This window comes from Nomascus leucogenys, chromosome 10, assembly GCF_006542625.1.
Source record: "Nomascus leucogenys isolate Asia chromosome 10, Asia_NLE_v1, whole genome shotgun sequence".
NCBI lineage: Eukaryota > Metazoa > Chordata > Mammalia > Primates > Hylobatidae > Nomascus > Nomascus leucogenys.
The window spans coordinates 5780981-5804229 of record NC_044390.1 but is presented as its reverse complement, the minus strand read 5'-3'; the positions used below and the strand labels follow the sequence as shown (position 1 = coordinate 5804229).

General features: G+C 40.3%; 1 protein-coding gene across 15 annotated transcripts in view; it reads right to left on the bottom strand.

Moving 5' to 3' along the window:
* ANKS1B (ankyrin repeat and sterile alpha motif domain containing 1B) overlaps positions 1 to 23249 on the bottom strand; it is a 1250661-nt gene that overhangs the window by 963419 nt on the left and 263993 nt on the right. Inside the window, exon 1 of one of the 15 annotated variants that reach the window (XM_030819773.1) lies at positions 11440 to 11512. The exons of the other annotated variants lie outside the window; for them this stretch is intronic. The gene's annotated coding sequence lies outside the window, so the exon portion shown is untranslated. Of the gene's footprint in view, positions 1 to 11439; positions 11513 to 23249 lie in introns of those variants that run through there. 15 annotated transcript variants of the gene reach the window in all.

Here is a 23249-nt window from a genome sequence, read left to right as displayed (position 1 = left end):
AGTAAAATGAAAGAATTTTGATTAAGTTATTCCATTTTAATTCAACACACAGGTGCTGGCACTGATAAATGTAACCTGAAGATTTAATTCAGAGAAATCTTTGCCTTCAAGCATATTTAAAATAAGCTGTTTGCATTTTCCTGCATATAATTATTCTAACCCTGAAAGCACCTTTTAAAAATGGATTGCAAATCCAGCTGCCTTAAAATGAAACGAAAAGATTTTCCTTTCTCAGCCTATTTTGTAAGTTGGAAATTAATGTAATAGAACTATTTTGAGCTTAGAGAGTTAAACCTTCTAATTCATGCTTAATTTTTTAATGTATTTGCGAGTTTACCAAGGTTTGCACAGAAGACAACTTTTAAAATATCAAAAAAATTAGCAATGCTTGATTTTTTTTAACATTGTGATTTTTAAAATTAGTCGTTTCTCCTCCTAGAGGGATACTTCACAAAAGAGGCATCCCTTGATCAGGCAGGGTTTACTCAGCCAAGTGCTTGGAATGAACCCAGAGGACCCAAAAGCCCTGATATTTCTGGTATTTATTTACAAGAAACAGTAGTCTCCCCATACCCATGGGGGTGAGTTCCAAGAACCCCAGTGAATGCCTGAAACTGAGGATAGTACCCAACCCAACTGCCATCAATAGGAACATGCTTCTTTTCATGTATTCTACTTATAAACTGAAAGCCTTTGCCATATTAACTAAGGATTTATTACACATTGTGGCTGTACACCTTTTGCAGTTTGAGATGCAACAACAAAGCAAGCACGAATTTTTTTTCCTTCTTTAAAATTTCATGAATGGAAGTCTCATCCCTACCATAGATCTTAGCAACCTCAGCACATAGTATTTTTTTCTTTATTGAGAACTTTCACCTTTTCACTTAAAGAACTTTACAGCTTCTCCTTAGCATATCCCAATTGCCAGCATCACTACTTTTGTAGTGGTACCCCAGGTAACTGAAACCACGAAAGTGAAACCCTGAATAAAGGGGAACTACTGTATTCCCATTCTAATTGCTAGGATCCTGTTCCTAACTGGAAACTAACTTTAGAATATGCTAGAGAATTTATCTTCTGCAATTCAGTAAAACATGTGATTGCCCTTGACAGTCTCAGGTCATTGACTTGAAGCAGAAAGTTTTGCTTAATGACTACAGAGCAGTCTTCCAATCCCCACCTGCTGAACTGGTGCTTATCTCTTACTTGTAATATCTTGTAAGGAACGCAAGAAACTTACAAACTCTACTATTCTGATTATTTCTACAAAGATGAACTTTGGTGAGTACGTGGTCTAGGTCCCAAGAAACAACACATTATAGTTTAACTTTGTTACCACACTTCAATAATTGTTTCTCAACCTGGTATATAGAAATTCTACCCAGGCTCCTGATCCATTTTGCCTATTTCATATCTTAGAATCTCTTGGTTGTGCCACCACTTCCTGACACCAGTTGAGACACTTTGGGGTTGCAAGTGGGTTTGCACTTTGGGGTTGCAAAATCCAACTCAAACTAGCTTAATCATAAACTGGAATGTATTATCTCTTGGAATCCAGGGAAACGCTAAACAATAGTATATAGATGAGCCTCAATAAAAATGAACCAACAACAGATATGCTACTGCTGCTTTTTTAAAATCTTGTATTTTTTTATTTTTATGGGTACACAGTAGGCATATATATTTATGAGGTACATGAGATACTTTTATACAAGCATACAATGTGTAATAATCACATCAGGGTAAATGAGGTATCCATCACTTCAAGCATTCATCATTTCTTTGTGCTACAACCATTCCAATTGTATTCCCTCAGTTATTCAAAAATGTACAACATATTTTTGCTGACTATAGGCACCCTGTTGTGCTATTAAATACTAGATCTTATTCATTGTATCTAACCATATTTTTATGCTCATTCATCATTTCCCCATCCCCGCCCCCAAGACTACCCTTTCCCAGCCTCTGGTAACCATCATTTTACTCTCTCTGTCCCTATAAGTTCAATTGTTTTGATTTTTAGATCCCACAAATGAGTGAGAACATGCAAAGTTTTTCTGTGCCTGGCTTATTTGACTTTATATAACGTCCTCTAGTTTCATCCATGTTGTTGCAAATGATAGGATCTCACTTTTTATGGTTGCATAGAACTCCATTGTGTATATGTGCCACATTTTCTTTATCCATTCATCTGTTGATGGACACTTAGGTTGCTTCCAAATCTTGGCTATTATGAATAGTGCTGCTCTAAACATGGGAGTGCAGATATCTCTTTGATATACTGATTTCCCTTCTTTTGAGTTTATATCTAGCAGTGGGATTGCTGGATCATATGGTAGTTCTATTTTTAGTTTTTTAAGGAACCTCCATATTGTCTTCCATAGTGGCTGTACTAATTTACATTCCCACCAATGGTGTATGAGTTTTCCCTTTTCTCCACATCCTTGGCTGCATTTGTTATTGCTTGTCTTTTTAATAAAAGCCATTTTAACTGGGGTGAGATGATATCTCATTGCAGATTTATTTGCATTTATCTGATGATCAATGATGTTGAGCACCTTTTCATATACCTGTTGGCCATTTGTATGTCTTCTTTTGAGAAACATCTATTCAGATCTTCTGCCCATTTTTAAATCAGACTGTTGTATCTTTTTCCTGTTGAGTTGTTTGAGCTCCTTATATACTGTAGTTATTAATCCGTTGTTATCAGGGTTGTCTGCAAATATTTTCTCCCATTCTGTGGGTCATCTATTTACTTTGTTGATTGTTTACTTTCCTATGTGGAAGGTTTTGTTTGATTGCCTTTTTTTTTATTTGAGACAGCGTCTTGCTCTATCGCTCAGGCTGGAGTGTAGTGGTACAATTACGGCTCACTGCAGCCTCAACTTCCCAAGCTCAAGCAATCCTCCCACTTCAGCCTCCCAAGTAGCTGGGACCATAGGCATGCACCACCAAACCCAGCTAATTTTTTTTTTTTTTTTTTTTTTTTTTGTAGAGGCAGGGTTTCCCTATGTTGCCTAGGCTAGAAGCTTTTTAACTTGATGTGATTACATTTGTCCATTTTTGCTTTGGTTGCCGTGCTTTGGGGTTATTACTCAAGAAATCTTCACCTAGAACAATGTTCTAGAGAGTTTCCCCAATGTTTTCTTTCAGTAGTTTCATAGTTTCCGGTCTTAGATTTTAAGTATTTAATCCACTTTCATTTGATTTTTGCACATGGTGAAAGACAGGGTCTAGTTTCATACTTCTGCATACAGATATCCAGTTTTCCCAGCACCATTTTTGCAATTTAGATTTCATTCTCTTTCATTATAAATTTTCTTTCTCCACAAGGCAAGAAACATAACCATCAAACATCTAAGTTTTATATCTTAAAGTTTCTTTGGCCATTAAAGGAAACATTGACTCTCTTTGTCTTGATTCCAGTTTTAAATTTCCTGAAAACAATTCTGATTGGCCTGACTTGAATTAGATCAATCTGAAATATTCCATTGTTGAGAAGGCATAAAGTGGCCAACTGTCCTGGTTTGCCTGAAACTAAAGGGTTTCCTGGGATACAAATGCATTGACTCTGACACTATAGTTGATTATTTGTAATAGTAAATGAAACATCATGTCTAATGTATTCTGCGTGCTTCAAATCTTTTTAAAAGAAACTGAATTAACTAACTGGCATCCATTGCTCTTCTCAAAAATGTTTTTATATTTTGACTGAAACCCACCATGTGTTATGGGTATCTCCTTTCTTTACGTTTCAGTATCCCTGAAACATATTATCCTGTTTCACGCCTCATATCTTTATACATGGTATTTCCACCCCTCCCTCCTTATTCATGTGTCATAATCCTCTTCATTTAAACTCAGCTCAGACACTGCTTTTGTGAAGTCATTCTGAATCCTGTTCTCCTCCCCTGGGAGAGTTAGTCGTTCCCTGTTTTGTTCTCTACTCCCAGGATATATTTCTGTATTTGTCTCATAATCCTGTTTTATAACGATTCATTTACAAATATGTCTCATCACTATCCTATAAGGTCCATGAGGCCACATGTTTATATTCCCAGTGCCTAGCACAAGGCCTGGCATAATGGCAGTATCCCCATAAACGTTTGATAAATTGAAAAATCTAAAATAGGAATATTTTAAATTTAGTTTGGGGCATCAGGTATCATGTACCTATTATTTCTATGATCAGTCCCTGAATAATAGCTAGTACATATGGCATATTTATGTTAACATTTAAATTACAAAGGATAGTGTATCAAGAATAATGTGATAGCTAAAATCGGTAACATGATTTGGGCCTTTAAAGAAGTTAATTTCAAGCTTGACTTTGCTGTAGGCCCAAAGTTTATAACTTGTTCCTAAATAGAAGTTAAATAATACCAAAATAGATGTATAAATAAGAACAGAAAGTATGAACATAATCAGCCCGGTTCTCTGACAGGTGGGTTGGAGGCTGAGGATGCATCAAACAGTAAGGAAAGTCCTCTGTGGGCTAACGTGGGAGGGATAATTTGGCTTCCTCTCCCCACAGGCAGATGGAGGCCTTTTCCCCCTGCATAGTTTCTGAGAATGCAATGAGGAAAGATGATTGGGATGCTCATGTGGAACAAGCATAGTATTTGGCTTACATTAAAAAATAGAATGAAATGAGTATCCCTAGGGAGAACTAACTTACCCAAGACATTTCAACATTTCTAGACTCATTTCTCTGAAATAGTCTAGAAATAGAAATATATATGCATATTAGACTACATCTAGAAATGTATTTGTATATGTATTTCTAGACACACACATACATACACATACATTACATAATATATAGATACACATACATACACACACACACACACACACACTCTCTAATGAAAACTGTGCCAATTTCAAAAGTGAAGCTAAATTAGATTTCAGTTCTGCTTCCTTGCATCACAAAATGAGGCTCTCCAGCTTAATACTGGCATTCCCAAGCCAGGTCAAGAAAGTAGGAACTGATAAGCTGTCTGGTATAATAGTTCTCTAGCTAAATCTCTAGAAAGCTGCTGCATCTGACATTTCTTCAAATTAGAGGAAATTTCATAAGACTTGGTAGGGAAAAATATGTCAGATGAACAGATATGTACATCTTCTTTCACTTTTGCCCAAAATGTCATTAAAATGATTAATAGAAATATATTTGTAAAGACATAAAGACAAGCAGAACAAGAAAGGAAACTACAGTAACAAAATTCTGGATGCTATAAAGTAGTTACATGACAAATGACTAAGCAGACTTGAGAACTGGATCCAAAGCTAGCCACAGAAAAAACTAAAAATCAACCTGGTAAGACTACAGAGGACTCATGAATTTCATACCAGATATGTCTGAAAGAATAGGTGAATAAAAAGGCAAAAATAGCAACTATGTGAAAGTATATTTTAAAGCAGTTAGATTCCCATATGCCTTTCCCATTCTATAGCCTGGTAACTATCCCTCCCTCAATCTTGCAAAACACTGAAGATTTCTTCTCTTAGAAGAGTAAAATCGTTCTCTAAACCAATCACAGTTTAGGGTATGGTAACGTAATGAAAATAGGTGATTGAGAAAATAGGTATACTGGATGTTGACATTCCTGTGCCCTCTTTCCTTAAACAGCCCTAAGAACTTCCCATTAGGAGCTTAAGAGAGGGATTTCCTAGGATGTTTAGGTCAAAAGGAAAGTTCTAAGGATGCTGTTGTCAAGACTTCCCCAACTAAACGGACCAATGGAATCAACCTAAAGCAAAGCTCATAGTGACAATGGCATCTAGAAGACAATATGGTCATTGTTTTAATGTCTCTAGGGAATTTATTCTCAATGCTAGAATTTCACATCCAGTCTATGAAGCAAGACGGGGATAGAATAAAGACATTTGCATGAAACTACTGGGAGATGTGCTGCACAAAACAAGAAAAGGCATGGCATACAGAAATCAAGATATCCAACAAAGGAAAGAGGCAATAAAAATCCCCAAATGATGGAGAAGAATTGCAAGGTTGATACCTATCAGAAGGAGTAGAAGGTGACCAGTCCAGATTTAAATGAATGGAAAGGCTCGGGTGAGATTCTTCAGAGACATGAAGTGTATAGAATACCTGATACAGATAAACATGTTAAGAAAAGATGAATTTGGAATTGTGTTGACTATATATACATAGAAAATCCATCACAATGAGAAAAGGCAATAATTAATCCTAGAGGAAATAAAACATTGTAATGGAAAGGAAGAGGAATCAGGGTTTAGTATATGGATCAGTAACATTATAAATAATGTCTGTCAACAAACATAACAAGTAAATAGAGAAGACTAATCTAACCCAAATTTTGCAATTAATGTGTTAAAGAGATAGTCATGGAAAACGTGTGTGCTTGTGTGGGATACTGTTATAGTAAGCGGTAGGAAAGAGAGGAATGCCATATTCCATAGTGGGATGTCAATAGATGTCTAAAACTGAAACATTAAAAAGGAGCAAAACACATAGATTAGAGACATAAAGATAAATACCCAGAGAATTAGATAAAAGAGATGAAGATGTTGGGAGGAAGAGAGGAAGATGGTTGGGGTACTGCTTTTTATTTTATTTTATTTTATTTTATTATTATTATACTTTAGGTTTTAGGGTACATGTGCACAATGTGCAGGTTTGTTACATATGTATCCATGTGCCATGTTGTTTTGCTGCACCCATTAACTCGTCATTTAGCATTAGGTGTATCTCCTAATGCTGTCCCTCCCCCCTCCCCCCAACCCACAACAGTCCCCAGAGTGTGATGTTTTAAAATAATAATAAATATTATATAAATATTTGACACTTCAAATCAAATCCTCTAAAACTTATATAATCTTGACTTTATGATGTTATATAATTTGCATCAATTCTCACCCATAATTACTTTTTGTAAGCTCAAACATTGAAAATTTGGTAATGTCTTATAACTCGCTTCTGTGTTAGGGACCTATGGCAGACAAACTCTGAAATTACCCGCAATTATCCCTGTTTCTCATGCCTTTGTGTAATCCCCTCCCCTTGAGTGGAAGCAGAACATCTGGTTGGCTTCTAGCTAATAGAATATGACAAAGACAATGGCATGTTACTTCCATAGTTATGTCACATAAGATTGTGACTTCCATTTTGCAAACATCCCCTCTGTTGATTCTCTCCCTTTCTGGCTTTGATGAAGTAAGCTGCCATATGGAAAGGCCATGTGGTAAGGAACTAAAGGAGGCTTGCAAACTGAGGCTCTCAGTCAAGCAATTGAGAGCATTCAGCAAGGAACTGGGGTCCTCCATTGATAAACCACAAGGAACTGAATTCTGCCAACAGCCATGTGAGCTTGGAACCAGATCCTTCCCCAGTCGAGCCACAGACGAGGTCCCATCCCTGAGTGACACCTTCATTCTAGTCTTGTGAGAGAACAGGAAACACAGGACCCAAGCCATGCTTGAATACCTGACACACGAAACTGTGAGATAATAAATATTTTGCATAAGGCACTAACTTTGTGGTAATATGGCCACACAGCAATAGATGAATAAAGGATCTAACCAGAAGAGACCATGATTTGAGCACCTCATCAACTCAAGTGTTACAAAACAAAGATTGTTGACTTCTGCTTGTCAGAGGCATGAATTCTGACTGATTGCCCAAGACTCCAGTTTGTTTGCATCATCCAGCTACTTAAGTTGACACTGCTACACCTAAGGTTCAGCACTGCAACCTCAGATGACTTCATTCTGGGCTACGTCATCCAGAAGTCATAAAATTATCTCCCAATTATTAAAGAATTTAAACAAATTACTATCTTTAGCAGTGCCAATCAAATGTCACCCAAGAGGTAAAGTAATATTCACTTCAGTATTTTAGAGGGAAAAGTCGTAAGAGGTAACACATAATAGAAATCTTCTATTTAATAAAATGTAAGAGTAGATGGGAAAAATCAAGTTTTTCACCCTCTAAAAAGTATACATTCTAATTACAACACATTAAATATTTAACAAATCCTGAGTTCTAAGTAAATGGAAAGGAAATTTGCTTTGCTTTTAATTTAGAATAAAAGGTGATATGTGGGTGGTGAAATGGTGCAGCTTGCAGTGCCTACATTATTGTACGGAAAGGGCAGCAGGGAGCTAGAATTATAGAAGCAGGGAAAAAAAAATGGTATGACAACCAGGTAGGCAGCAGCAGCCATTTGATTCTCTACCTACCAGCTCTCATAGGCTTCCCTGCCTTAGAGTTATTATAACTATATTGCTAAAGAAAAAAAAATTGTGGTTATTTGTTACTTAGCTGTCCTTATCACACTGACTCAGAAATTAGGTGTATGTGTGGGAGAATTTTCAAAAGAAAATCCACATACAGCTGTGAATCACTCACCTGAAGAACGACGAGCTAAATGGGCAATCACTGAGACAAACTGTCACTTATCAAAACTCTGTAAGCAATGCGGAGGTTAACCTGGGGGTCTGAATCTGTCAGCGGCAAGTTTCGTCCACCTGTCACAATTGGACAAGCTGCCTCCATCATAAAATAATGCAAGCCAAATTCAACTGAGTGGGACTCAAAGAAACATCTGAAACTCAACAACAGCAGCCTTGCCATCTAGATGATTTTGTGACAAAGTTGATGACAAGGGGTTGGAAATGACAGAATATATCAGTATGGAAGTCTCTCTTTAATGACCCGATGTCATGAATGAAGCATGAAGGACAAGTGACTAAACACATATCATTCTTATTTAATACCATATTGAGGACTAAGGCTCACATTATCCTCTACAGGTACTGCTTGGATCCTGCATTAGTTTCTTTTGCTGCTGTAACAAATGACCACAAACTTGGTGGCTTAAAACAATACAAATGCATTCTCTTTCAGCTCTGGAGGCCAGAAATAAAAAGTCGGTTTCACTGGGCTAAAGTCAAGGTGCCTCCTCTAGAGGATCTGGTAACAATCTGTTTCTTGCCTCTTCCAGCTACTAGAGGCTATGGGTATTCCTCCTTGGCTCTGGCTCATGGCCCCTTCCTCCCATCTTCAGAGCCAACAGTTTAGTATCTTCTATCATTGCATTTCCTTATTCTTTCTGTAGTCTACTCCCCCTCTACCTCCTTCATATAAGGACAGTTGTGATCACATTTAGGGTCCACCCAGATAACCCAGAATTATTTCCATATCTCAAAATCCTAATTTACATCACATCTGCAAAGGCCCTTTTGCTATAAAAGGTAATTCACGGTTTCCAGGAATTCAGACCTGGATATTTTTGGGAGCTATTATTCAGCATACCACAGGTCCTGTCTCATAAATGTTTTAATTGGAAGCTGTTTATCTGCGGTAAAGAGGTTATTACTCATATACAAAGCTATCTAAAATATAATAAATGTAAATTAATTAGAGACTGAAAATCAATAGTACTTTGACTCCTAAACACTTTATTAATTGTTCTGGGAAATTTTTGAGCCATTTCTCTTGGTAAGCATAAGGAAAAAAAACTAAAGAGCAGATTTTAGTGGGTCAATATTATCTTGGCAATCCCATGAGTACTGCTGTGTGTGTGTGCATGCACACATAAGCACACGCAAGCTTGTGAGGGTCAGGAGATTGGATAAAGGTATATACTAAAAGTGAATACTTAAAGAATGCTACTGTTACCTGCATGCTGTACTCATGGAATGATTCACACTATAATAACAACCATGCGTGCTGGAATGTACGTCAGTAAGCATCAGGCAATTTTAATTCAAAAGACTCTGAACAGATTTTGAAGCAGTTGCTCTGACACCTGAGGGTGTAACTATGTTTGAAGGTGTGTGGGATGTGGAGAGGAGAAGGAACTAACTTTTATTAGATGGCTACTATGTTTCAGGCACAGAGTTACAGGTTTTACAAATTTTAATGTTAATTAAGGCTCACAACAACAGATGCTGGAGGTATTAAAAGAAGAAGATAATAATACCCAGAGAGGATTAGGTAACTTTTCCAAGTTTGCCAGCTAGCAAGTGGTATAGCTAGACCCACATTTTTTGAAATCTAAATATCCATAATGAGCTTTCAGCATATTACAGCAGATATAGGAGAGGTCAACAGTCAAGAAAACACAGTGGTTCTTTCAGAAGAGCTCTGGGGAAAAAAGGAATGAGACAAGGGGAACAACATTATCACACACTGCACCAGCTGACAATAGTAGTAGGTCATAATGACTGCAAAACAGTGTGCTGGGCCCCATTTGGTGATGACATCACAATACACAACTCTAAGCAAATAATGTTTCTACTTCTGATTCCTATTTCACTGCTTTGACCCTCCATCACTTATCTGGGCACAGAGTATTCATGGTATCCCTTCTCCCCATAAAATGGGTTTGACAACCAAGCCCAATTTCTTACTTCATCCTCAGATGTAGCTTTATACCTTTAAATGAACAGAGATTAATTGCATAGATTCTCCATAATGGGGCTCATTCATTTTCCGTATTATAGTATCTATTTTCTAAAGCTGATTTTACTGAGATCTAATTTTCCAGCTCATGCCACTATAGAAATGACTGTTAAAAACTTGATCCAACAGGAATCTGAGTCATTGCTACAATGGGAAAACATCTGTACCATAAAGAAGACAAGATTGTTATTTCATTAGACTTCTTCTTGACTTTAAGCCATTAATCTTTGTCAATAATGGGATATTCATTTGCAGCTCACTAACTGGAATAAAACTGAAAGTGATACCATCAAGATATAGATAGTTCTTTGGTAAAACCACAGCTTTAGGGTCCATGCCTCCAAGGATAATTAAAGAAATAGCTGTTGGTGTTCTGAGTCTGCTTGAGTAACCTATACTTTATGGGATAAAAGAGATAGATTAAGACAGGGCGAATCCAGGCCAAGACTTCACTGAGATCTCACGTCTAGGTATTGTGAACATATGTTTTGTGCGGGAAATGAATTAGGTAAGACATGTCATGAAACGAAGGACTGAGAGTCAATGTGGTTTTTTCTTTATAATATCTTCAGTAGCAAAAATCCCTTTATTTATAGGCATCCTTTCATACTTTGCCTTTATCATAGAGAAGAATATATCTCTGGTCCTTTTTAGTCAATATCTATGAACAGCTGAAAATACAACGCAATTAAGAATTGCTTCCCAAAGTTCCTGTTTGCATTTCCGTTTATTTACATATGTTCCTTTAGACCTATATAGACCCAAAACAACCTGAGATAAATGCCACTCATAACTGTATCCCTCAAGGGAGCATATAATTAACAAAAGCCCATATATTTGAGCTTAACTGATTAATCATTTCCCTAAACTCTTTCCATTATAATTCAGTTTGCTTTGTGTTAATTCCTTTTTCTTTAATAACCTCCCAACTCCTCCTATCACCCAGGCTGAAAAACCCAGGAATCAATAAAGACCCTCTCCCTCACCTCCTGCAGCCAAAGGCCAGTCCAACAGAATCTATCCAACTTCCTTATTCCACTTTTCCAGCTCTGATTGGATTTGTATCTATAATAAATCAAAAAGAAGTCAACTAAGAACAAAACTAACATCATTAGAATAAAATCACCTTATAAACTGGAATGCAAGGTGCTAATGTTATTACTTTTCATTCTGATAAAATCACCTTATAAACTGCAATGCACCGTGCTAATGTTATTACTTTTATCTTTTTTTTAGTTTGTACTGCACATCACAGTTTTAATTTTTTTAACTTTTAAGTTCATGGTTCATATGCAAGTTTGTTATATAGGTAAATTTGTGTGATGTGGGTTTATTGTACAGATTATTTTGTCACCCAGGTACTAAGTCTAGTACTCATTAGTTATTTTTCCTGATCCTCTCCACCCTTCCAGCCTCCACCCTCTGATAGGTCCCAGTGTGTGTTGTTTCCCTCTATGACTTAAACAAAATGACAAAACAGAGCAAACAACCACATTTAAAAGTGGGCAAAGAACGTGAACACTTTCCTAAAGAAGATATACATGTGGCCAACAAGCATATGAAAAAAAGCTCAATATCAACGATCATTAGAGAAATGCAAATCAAAACCACAATGAGATATCATCTTGCAACAGTCAGAATGGCTAATATTAAAAAGTCAAAAAAATAGATGCTGTCAAGGTTGCGGAGAAAAGGGTTCCCTTTTATACATGGCTGGTGGGAATGTAAAATTAGTTCAACCATTGTGGAAGACAGTGTGGAAATTCCTCAAAGATCCAAAGACAGAAATACGATTCAACCCAGTAATCCCATTACTGGGTATATACCGAGAGGAATATAAATCATTTTGCTATAAAGACATGCACACATGTGCTCATTACAGCACTATTCACAAAAGCAAAGACACGGAACAACCTAAATGCCCATCAGTGATAGACTGGATAAAGAAAATATGCTACCTATACACCATGGAATACTATCCAGTCATAAAAAATAATGAGATCATGTCCTTTGCAGGGACATGCTTGGAGCTGGAGGCCATTATCCTTAGCAAACTAATGCAGGAACAGAAAACCAAACATTGCATGTTCTCACTTACAAGAGGGAGCTGAATGATGAGAATGCATGGACACACAGAGGGGAACAACATATTTTTTATCTTTACTTGAAAAGTATGTCTCGATTTCCACAATATAAAATTCAAGATCTTGGGGATGCAGACAAAATAGGTTGTTTCATGTGGGGTTTATGATAGGCTGAATAATAGCCCTCTCAGGATGGCTACATCCTAATAACCAGAACCTGTGAATATTTTACCATAACCACACATCACAAATGGACCTATGAAGCTACAATTAAATTAAGGTTCCTGAGAGTGAGAAATTATTATGGATTATCTGGATAGACCCAGTGTAATCACAAGAGTGCTTAAAGAAGGAAAAAAGGGTCAGAGTCAGACAAGGTAATGAGAAGAGGGCAAGGGCCCCAATAGTCTCAACCCCTTATAACATACATTCAAATACAAAATACATCTAAATCTCATCAGCTCAAAAGTCCCAAACCTTATCATCTAAAGGATCTACGGGTGAGGCTCTGGATATAATCCATCCTGGAGAAAAATACCTCTCCATCTGTGGGTCTGTGAAGCTAGAAAATAAGTTATCAGCTCAAAAAGTACAATGGTGGCACAGGCATAAGATAATCAATATAGACATTCTCATTGGGAGAAAATAGAAGGGGAAAAACGGGTCACTATTCCCATGACATTTTGCAATCCAACTGGGAAAATTCTATCATGTTTCAAAACCCAGGAATAATCCTCTGTGGCTGGAGGGTCCATCCTCTGGGCCCATGGCTCTGCCATGACCTCAGAGTTATCCTTCTTTTCATGAAGGGTAATGTGTCTAAACCTGAGTTATTTTATTAGCCTGTTTTCTAACTGGAGAATTTTGGAAGTCAAACAAACTTTTATGGTTTTGTTCTTTCACTGTCTCTTTCAGTCCAAGCTGGCAGTGTTTCTGCTGATACAACATTCTCAAAAACTTTGTGGGTCTCCCACACATTAGAGGGAGTAAATCCATCAAACAAGAGGCTCTTCCACAAATATATGCAGGATAATCCCACTTTTATTCCTGGCTCCTGTTGAGATCTGTGAGGGGATCCATGAGTCATATACTTAATCTTTTCAAACACTTTTCTGTGTGATTAAAATACTGACCCTTATCTAAAATCATTCCAAGGCACAAGCAAAAGGCTGCTCAGCCAAACCTTTGGCGTTCTCTCCAGAGCATACTTTCTTGTAATCAAATCTTCTAACTTTAGCAGTTTTTGAAAGCTGAATAGACTGAGAATTTCCTAAATTATCAAGTCCTAGTTCCTTTTTGTTTAACAGTTCTTCCCTTAATCTATTTCTTTCCTCTCACATTTTACTATAAGAAACAAGAAACCAAGACACATTTTCAACATTTTGCTTGGATTTCCAAGCAAATTCCCTTGGCTAAATCTCCACATTCATGGCTTAGAAATTCTATTTCCCACATGACTGCAGAACAAAATTCTGCTGAGTCTTCTGCCACTAAATAACAAAGAACCCTTAATTCCATCTGGGCCATTATGAAGAGTTCCTTTAGTATTCCTATTTCTATAGTTTATTTATAATAATTTTAATATTCTTTAAGACAATTTAATTTTTCTCTATTATGTTCCTCACTTCCTTCTGAGCCCTTACTGGCAGAGTCCTTAATATCTATATTTCCACTAGCAATCTGTTCACAGAAATCTAGGCTTTTCTATCATGCTCCTCAGCATTCTTCCAGCCTCTTCCCACTGGAAACCACAACCACATTTTTAGGTATTTGTTAGCGCATAACCTCACTTCCAAATCTATGTTAGCTTCCTACTTCTGCTGCAATAAATTCTCACTAACTTAGTGGCTTGAAACAATGCACATTTATCTTCTTTTTCTAGAGGTTAGAAATCTAAAATAGATTTTGAAATGTACTGACATTTATGAGTCTTACATGACTAAAATTAAAGTGTCATAATCTTCATTCCTTATGGATACTTCAGGGAAGGATCCATTCCTTGCCTTTTCCAGCTTCAAAAGGCTGCCTGCGTTCCATGGCTCATGGCTACATCACTTGGATCTCCGCTTCTGTCATCACATCTCTTTCTCTCCCTCTGCTTCTGTCATGGCATTGCTTTTTATGACACTACCCCTCATGCCTTCTTCTCATAAGAACCCTTGTGATTTGTCTGGACCCACGGAAGTAATCCAGGATAATCTCATCTCAAGAACATTAATTTAATCACCTGTGAAGCCCTTTTTGCTATGTAGTCATACTTCATTTTATTATGCTTTGCTTTATTGCTCTTTGCACATATTGCCTTTTTACAGATTGAAGTTTCATCACAATCCTGCATGGAGCAAGCCTACCAGCACCATTTCTCCAACAGCATGTGCTCACCTCATGTCATGCTGTCACATTTTGATAATTCTCACAATATTTCAAGATTTTTATTATTATTATATTTTTTGTGGTGATTTGTGATCAGTGACCTTTGATGTTACTACTGTAATCACTTGAGGCACCATGATCCACTATCACATAGGATGGTGAACTTAATAAATGTTGTGTGTGTTCTGACTGTTCCACCAACCAGCCTTTGCCCTGTCTTGTTCCTTCTCCTTGGGCCTCCTAGTTCCTGAGACACAATAATATTGAAATTAGACTGATAAATAACCCTATAATGGCTTCTAGTGTTCCAGTGAAAAGAAGAGTCATACATCTCATTTTAAATCAAAAACTACAGGCCCCGTGCAGTGGTTCGCACCTGTAATCCCAGCACTTTGGGAAGCCGAGGCAGACAGATCACTTGAGCTCAGGAGTTCAAGACCAGCCTGGCCAACGTAGTGAAATCCCATCTCTGTTAAAAATACAAAAAAAAAAAAAAAAAAAATTGGCTGGGCATGGTGGCAAGTTCCTGTAATCCCAGCTACTTGGGAGGCTAAGGCAGGAGAATAGCTTGAACCTGGGAGGCGGGGGTTGCAATGAGCAGAGATCGCACCACTGAACTTCAGACTGGGCAACAGAGCAAGAGTCCATCTAAAAATAAAAAATAATAAATAAATAAATAAAAAGCTACAAATGATTAAGCTTGGCGTCAGGCCTCTGAGCCCAAGCTAAGCCATCATATCCCTGTGACCCGCACGTACACATCCAGATGGCCGGTTCCTGCCTTAACTGATGACATTCCACCACAAAAGAAGTGAAAATGGCCTGTTCCTGCCTTAACTGATGACATTGCCTTGTGAAATTCCTTCTCCTGGCTCATCCTGGCTCAAAAGCTCCCCTACTGAGTACCTTGTGACCCCCCCAACTCCTGCTCACCAGAGAACCCCCCTTTGACTGTAATTTTCCTTTACCTACCCAAATCTTATAAAACAGCCCCACCCCTATCTCCCTTCGCTGACTCTCTTTTCGGACTCAGCCCGCCTGCACCCAGGTGATTAAAAGCTTTGTTGCTCACACAAAGCCTGTTTGGTGGTCTCTTCACACGGACATGCATGAAATTTGGTGCTGTGACTCAGATCACAGGACTCCCCTTGGGAGATCAATCCCCTGTCCTCCTGCTCTTTGCTCCATGAAAAAGATCCACCTACGACCTTGGGTCCTCAGACCCATCAGCCCAAGGAACATCTCACCAATTTTAAATCAGGTAAGCAGCCTCTTCTTCCTCTCTTCTCCAACCTCTCTCACTATCCCTCAACCACTTTCTCCTTTCAATCTTGGCACCACCCTTCAATCTCTCCCTTCTCTTAATTTCAATTGCTTTCATTTTCTGGTAGAGACAAAGGAGACATGTTTTATCCGTGGACCCAAAACTCCAGCGCCAGTCACGGACTTGGGAAGCCAGCCTTCCCTTGGTGTTTAATCATTGCAGGGACGCCTCTCTGATTATTCACCCATGTTTCAGAGGTGTCTGACCACACATGGATGCCTGCCTTGGTCCTTCACCCTTAGCGGCAAGTCCTGCTTTTCTGGGGGAGAGGCAAGAACCCTGACCCCTTCTCTCCCTGTCTCTACCCCTTCTCTGCTTTTCTGGGGGGCAAGAACCCCCAATCCCTTATTTCCATGCCCCGACCTCTTATCTCTGCACCCCGATCCCTTATTTCCACACCCTGATCTCTTATCTCTGTGCCCCAATCCCTTATTTCCACGCACCGACCTCTTATCTCTGCGCCTCAACCCGTTATTTCCATGCCCCGACCTCTTATCTCTGCACCCCAACCCCTTATTTCGGCACCCCGACCCCTTTCCTGCTTTTCTGGAGGGTAAGAACCCCCGGACCTCTTCCGTGTCTCTACTCTCTCTTTTCTCTGGGCTTGCCTCCTTCACTATGGGCAACCTTCCACCCTCCATTGCTCCTTCTTCTCCCTTAGCCTGTGTTCTCAAGAACTTAAAACCTCTTCAACTCACACCTGACCTAAAACCTAAATGCCTTATTTTCTTCTGCAATGCCACTTGACCCCAATACAAACTCAACAGCAGTTCCAAACCGCCAGAAAATGGCACTTTCAATTTTTCCATCCTACAAGATCTAAATAATTCTTGTCGTAAAATGGGCAAACGGTCTGAGGTGCCTGACGTCCAGGCATTCTTTTACACCTAGGTCTCTCCCTAGTCTCTGTTCCCAATGCAACTCGTCCCAAATCTTCCTTCTTTCCCTCCCGCCTGTCCCCTCAGTCCCAACCCCAAGCATCGCTGAGTCTTTCTAATCTTCCTTTTCTACAGACCCATCTGACCTCTCCCCCTCCTCGCCAGGCTGAGCTAGGTCCCAATTCTTCCTCAGCCTCTGCTCCTCCACCCTATAATCCTCTTATCACCTCCCTTCCTCACACCCGGTCCAGCTTACAGTTTCATTCCGTGACTAGCCCTCACCCACCTGCCCAGCAAATTACTCTTAAAAAGGTGGCTGGAGCTAAAGGCATAGTCAAGGTTAATGCTCCTTTTTCTTTATCCCAAATCAGATAGCGTTTAGGCTCTTTTTCATCAAATATAAAAACCCAGCCCAGTTCACGGCTCGTTTGGCAGCAACCCTGAGATACTTTAGAGCCATAGACCCTAAAAGGTCAAAAGGCTGTCTTATTCTCAATATACATCTTATTACCCAATCTGCTCCCGACATTAAATAAAACTCCAAAAATTAAATTCCAGCCCTCAAACCCCACAACAGGACTCAATTAACCTCTCCTTCAAGGTGTACAGTAATAGAGTAGAGGCAGCCAAGAAGCAACATATTTCTGAGTTGCAATTCCTTGCCTCCACTGTGAGACAAACCCCAGCCACATCTCCAGCACACAAGAACTTCCAAACGTCTAAACCGCAGTGGCCAGGTGTTCCTCCAGGCCCGCCTCCCCCAGGAGCTTGCTACAAGTGCCAGAAATCTGGCTACCAGGCCAAGGAATGCCCACAGCCCAGGGTTCCTCCTAAGCCACATCCCATCTGTGCGGGACCCCACTGAAAATTGGACTGTTCAACTCACCTGGCAGTCACTCCCAGAGCCCCTGGAACTCTGGCCCAAGGCTCTGTGACTGACTCCTTCCCAGATCTTCTCGGCTTAGTGGCTGAAGACTGACACTGCCCGATCACCTTGGAGGCCCCCTAGACCATCACGGACGCTGAGCTTTAAATAACTCTCACAGTGGAAGGTTAAGTCCGTCTTCTTCTTAATCAATATGGAGGCTACCCACTCCACATTACCTTCTTTTCAAAGGCCTGTTTCCCTTGCCTCCATAACTGTTGTGGGTATTGACGGCCAGGCTTCTAAACCTCTTAAAACTCCCCAACTCTGCTGCCAACTTATACAATACTCTTTTAAGCACTCCTTTTTAGTTATCCCCACCTGCCCAGTTCCTTTATTAGGCCGAGACACTTTAACTAAATTATCTGCTTCCCTGACTATTCCTGGACTACAGCTACATCTCACTGCCGCCCTTCTTCCCAATCCAAAGCCTCCTTTGCATCCTCCTCTTGAATACCCCCACCTTAACCCGCAAGTATAGGATACCTCTACTCCCTCCTTGGTGACTGATCATGCACCCCTTACCATCTCATTAAAACCTAATCACACTCAATGCCAATATCCCATCCCACAGCACGCTTTAAAAGGATTAAAGCCTGTTATCATTGGCCTGTTACAGCACGGCCTTTTAAAGCCTATAAACTCTCTTTACAATTCCCCCATTTTACCTGTCCTAAAACCAGACAAGCCTTACAGGTTAGTTCAGGATCTGCACCTTATCAACAAAATTGTTTTGCCTATCCACCCTGTGGTGCCAAACCCATATACTCTCCTATCTCAATACCTCCCTCCACAATCCATTATTCTGTTCTGGATCTCAAACATGCTTTCTTTACTATTCCTTTGCACCCTTCATCCCAGCCTCTCTTCGCTTTCACTTAGACTGACCCTGACACCCATTAGGCTCAGCAAATTACCTGGGCTGTACTGCCGCAAGGCTTCACAGACAGTCCCCATTACTTCAGTCAAGACCAAATTTCATCCTCATCTGTTACCTATCTTGGCATAATTCTCACAAAAACACACGTGCTCTCCCTGCTGATCATGTCCAACTAATCTCCCAAACCTCAATCCCTTACAAAACAACTCTTTTCCTTCCTAGGCATGGTTACTGCAGTCAGAATTCTTACACAAGAGCCGGGACCACATCCTGTAGCCTTTCTGTGCAAACAACTTGACCTTACTGTTTTAGCCTAGCCCTCATGTCTGCGTGCAGCAGCTGCCACTGCTTTAATACTTTTAGAGGCCCTTAGAATCACAAACTACGCTCAACTCACTCTCTACAGTTCTCGTAACTTCCAAAATCTATTTTCTTCTTCACACCTGACACATACTTTCTGCTTCCCAGCTCCTTCAGCTGTACTCACTCTTTGTTGAGTCTCCCACAATTACCATTGTTCCTGGCCCAGACTTCAATCCGGCCTCCTACATTATTCCTGATACCACACCTGACCCCCGTGACTATATCTGATCCACCTGGCACTCACTCCATTTCCCCATATTCTTTCATGTTCCTCACCCTGAACACACTTGGTTTATTGATGGCAGTTCCACCAGGCCTAATCGCCACTCACCAGCAAAGGCAGGCTATGCTACAGTATCTTCCACATCTATTATTGAGGCTACTGCTCTGCCCCCCTCCACTACCTCTCAGCAAGCCGAACTCACTGCCTTAAGTCAAGCCCTCAGTCTTGCAAAAGGACTAAATGTCAATATTTATACTGACTCTAAATATGCCTTCCATATCCTGCACCACCATGCAAGAGGTTTCCTCACTACACAAGGGTCCTCTATCATTAATGCCTCTTTAATAAAAATGCTTCTCAAAGCTGCTTTACTTCTAAAGGAAGCTAGAGTCATTCACCGCAAAGGCCATCAAAGGGCATCAGATCCCATCGCTCAGTACAATGCTCATGCTGATAAGATAGCTAAAAAAGCAGCTAGCATTCCAACTTATATCCCTCATTTTCAGTTTTTCTCCTTCTCATCTGGCCACTCCCACCTACTCCCCCGCGGAAACTTCCACCTATCAGTCTCTTCCCACACAAGGCAAATGGTTCTTAGACCAAGGAAAATATCTCCTTCCAGCCTCACAGGCCCATTCTGTCGTCATTTCATAACCTCTTCCATGTAGGTAACAAGCCACCAGCCCGTCTCTTAGAACCTCTCATTTCCTTTCCATCATGGAAATCTATCCTCAAGGAAATTACTTCTCAGTGTTCCATCTGCTATTCTACTACCCCTCAGGGATTGTTCAGGCCTCCTTCCTTTCCCATACATCAAGCTCGGGGATTTGCCCCTGCCCAGGACTGGCAAATTGACTTTACTCACATGCCCTGAGTCAGAAAACTAAAATACCTCTTAGTCTGCGTAGAAACTTTCACTGGATGGGTAGAGGCCTTTCCTACAGGGTCTAAGAAGGCCACCGCAGTCATTTCTTTCCTTCTGTCAGACATAATTCCTCAGTTGAGCCTTCCCACCTCTATACAGTCCGATAGCAGACCGGCCTTTATTAGTCAAATCAGCCAAGCAGTTTCTCAGGCTCTTGGTATTCGGTGAAACCTTTATATCCCTTACAGTCCTCCGTCTTCAGGAAAGGTGGGAGGGGCGACCAGCACCACAGCTGCAGCTACCTGCTGTTTAAGCCATTTGAGCTCCTTGGGGGAGGGGCAGCAGCCAGCACTGGGACTGATAGCTGCCTAACACACTAAGCTCCCTGGGCAGGGGAAGGGTGGCAACCATCTCTATAGCTCCAGGCTACACTTTTCCCCTGCTGGAGCCAGGGAGGCTTGGTTCCGAGAGGGGTCCCCCACCGCACAACACACCAGCTGTGGCAAACTGTGGCCAGAGTGCCTCTTCAGGCGTGACACTGACCCATCCCTCCTCACTGGGAGAGGCCTCTCTGCAGGAACTCCAACTCCAGGCAGGGGCTCAGGCACAAAACTCTGATCTCCCTGGGCTGGAGCCACTAGGGGTAGGGGTGACCACAGTGTCTGAGGACCAGCAGACTTAGCCTTTCCTCCTGCTAGTTCTGAGAAATCTGAGCAGCCTAGATGAGTGGGTTTCCCCTCAGCAAAGCACTCCCCCTCCACCAAGGGACAGTCAAAGAGCTTCATTAAATGGGTCCTGCTCCCTGTACCACCCAACTAGGTGAGACCATCAAAAAGGTGTTGTCAGACACCCTATACAGGAGTGATCATACTGGCATCAGATCAGTGCTCCTCGAGGTCAGAGTTCCCAGAGGAAGGAGGAAGCACCCATCTTTGCTGTTTTCCACCCTCCTTGAGTGACATCTGCAGGCACAGGAGTGAGCCAGATGAATAGTGCCTGAAGTGAATGCCCAGCAAACCACAACAGCCCTACAGAAGAGGGGCTTGACCAATGAAAGAAAAACAAACAAACATAAAGCAACAACAACAGCATCAGCAAAAATATGTCTCACCAAAAAAACCCATCAAGGATAGGCAGCCTCAAATATCAAAACTAGACAAATTCATGAAGATGAGAAAGGATCAACAAAAAAACGCTGAAAACCCAAAAGGCCAGAGTGCCTCTTCTCCTCCAAATGATTGCAATGCCGCTCCAGCAAGGGTGCGGAACTGGGAGGAGGATGAGATGGACAAACTGACAGAAGTAGGCTTCAGAAGGTGGGTAATATCAAATTCTGCTAGCTAAAGGATCATGTTCTAACCCAATGCAAAGAAGCTAAGAACCTTGAAAAAAGGTTACAGGAGCTGCTAACTAGAATAACCAGTTTAGAGAGGAACATAAATAACCTGATGGAGCTGAAAAACACAGCAGAAGAACTTCGTGAAGCATACAGAAGTATCAATAGCCGAATCAACCAAGAGGAAGAAAGTATATCAGAGTTTGAAGACCACCTTGCTGAAATAAAGCATGCAGACAAGATTAGAGGAAAAAGAATGAAAAGGAATGAACAAAACCTCCGAGAAATACAGGATTATGTAAAAAGACTGAATCTACGATTGATTGGAGTACCTGAAACAGAGAAAATTGAACCAAGCTGCAAAACACATTTCAGGATGTTATCCAGGAGAATGTTGCCAACCTAGCAAGACAGGCCAACATTAAAATTCAGGAAATACAGCAAACACCACTAAGATACTCCATGAGAAGATCAATCCCAAGACACATAATCATTAGATTCTCCAAGGTCGAAGGGAAGGAAAAAATGTTAAGGGCAGCCAGAGAGAAAGACCAGGTCACCCACAAAGGGAAGCCCATCAGACTAACAGCAGACCTCTCAGCAGAAATGGTACAAGCCAGAAGAGAGTGAGGGCCAATATTCAACACTCTTAGAAAAATAATTTTCAACTCAGAATTTCATATCCAGCCAAACTAAGCTGCATTAGCAAAGAAGAAATAAAATCCTTTCCAGACAAGCAAATACTGAGGGATTTCATCACCACCATGCCTGCCTTACAAGAGCCCCTGAGGGAAGCACTAAATATGGAAAAGAACAACCGGTACCAGCCATTGCAAAGACACATCAAAATATAAAGACCAATGACACTATGAATAAACTGCATCAACTAGTGTGCAAAATATCAAGAAAGTATCATGGTGACAGGATCAAAATCACATATAACAATATTAACCTTAAATGTAAATGGGCTAAATGCCCCAATTAAAAGACACAGATTGGCAAATTGGATAAAGAGTCAAGACCCATCGGTGTGCTGTATTTAGGAGACCCAAGTCATGGTCAAAGACATACATAGGCTCAAAATAAAGAGATGGAGGAAAGTTTACCAAGCAAATGAAAAGCAAAAAGAAAGCAGGGGCCGCAATCCTAGTCTCTGACAAAACAGACTTTAAACCAACAAAGATAAAAAAAGACAAGGGCATTACATAATGGTAAAGGGATCAATTCAACAAGAAGAGCTAACTACCCTAAATATGTATGCACCCAATACAGGAGCACCCAGATTCATAAAACAAGTTCTTAGAGACCTACAAAGAGACTTAGACTCCCACACAATAATAAAGAGGGACTTTTAACACCCTACTGTCAATATTAGACACATCAATGAGACAGAAAATTAACAAGGATATTCAGGACTTAAACTCAGCTCTGGATCAAGTGGACCTAATAGAGATCTACAGAACCCTCCACACCAAATCAACAGAATATACATTCTTCTCAGTGCCACATGGCATTTATTCTCAAATTGACCACAAAATTGGAAGT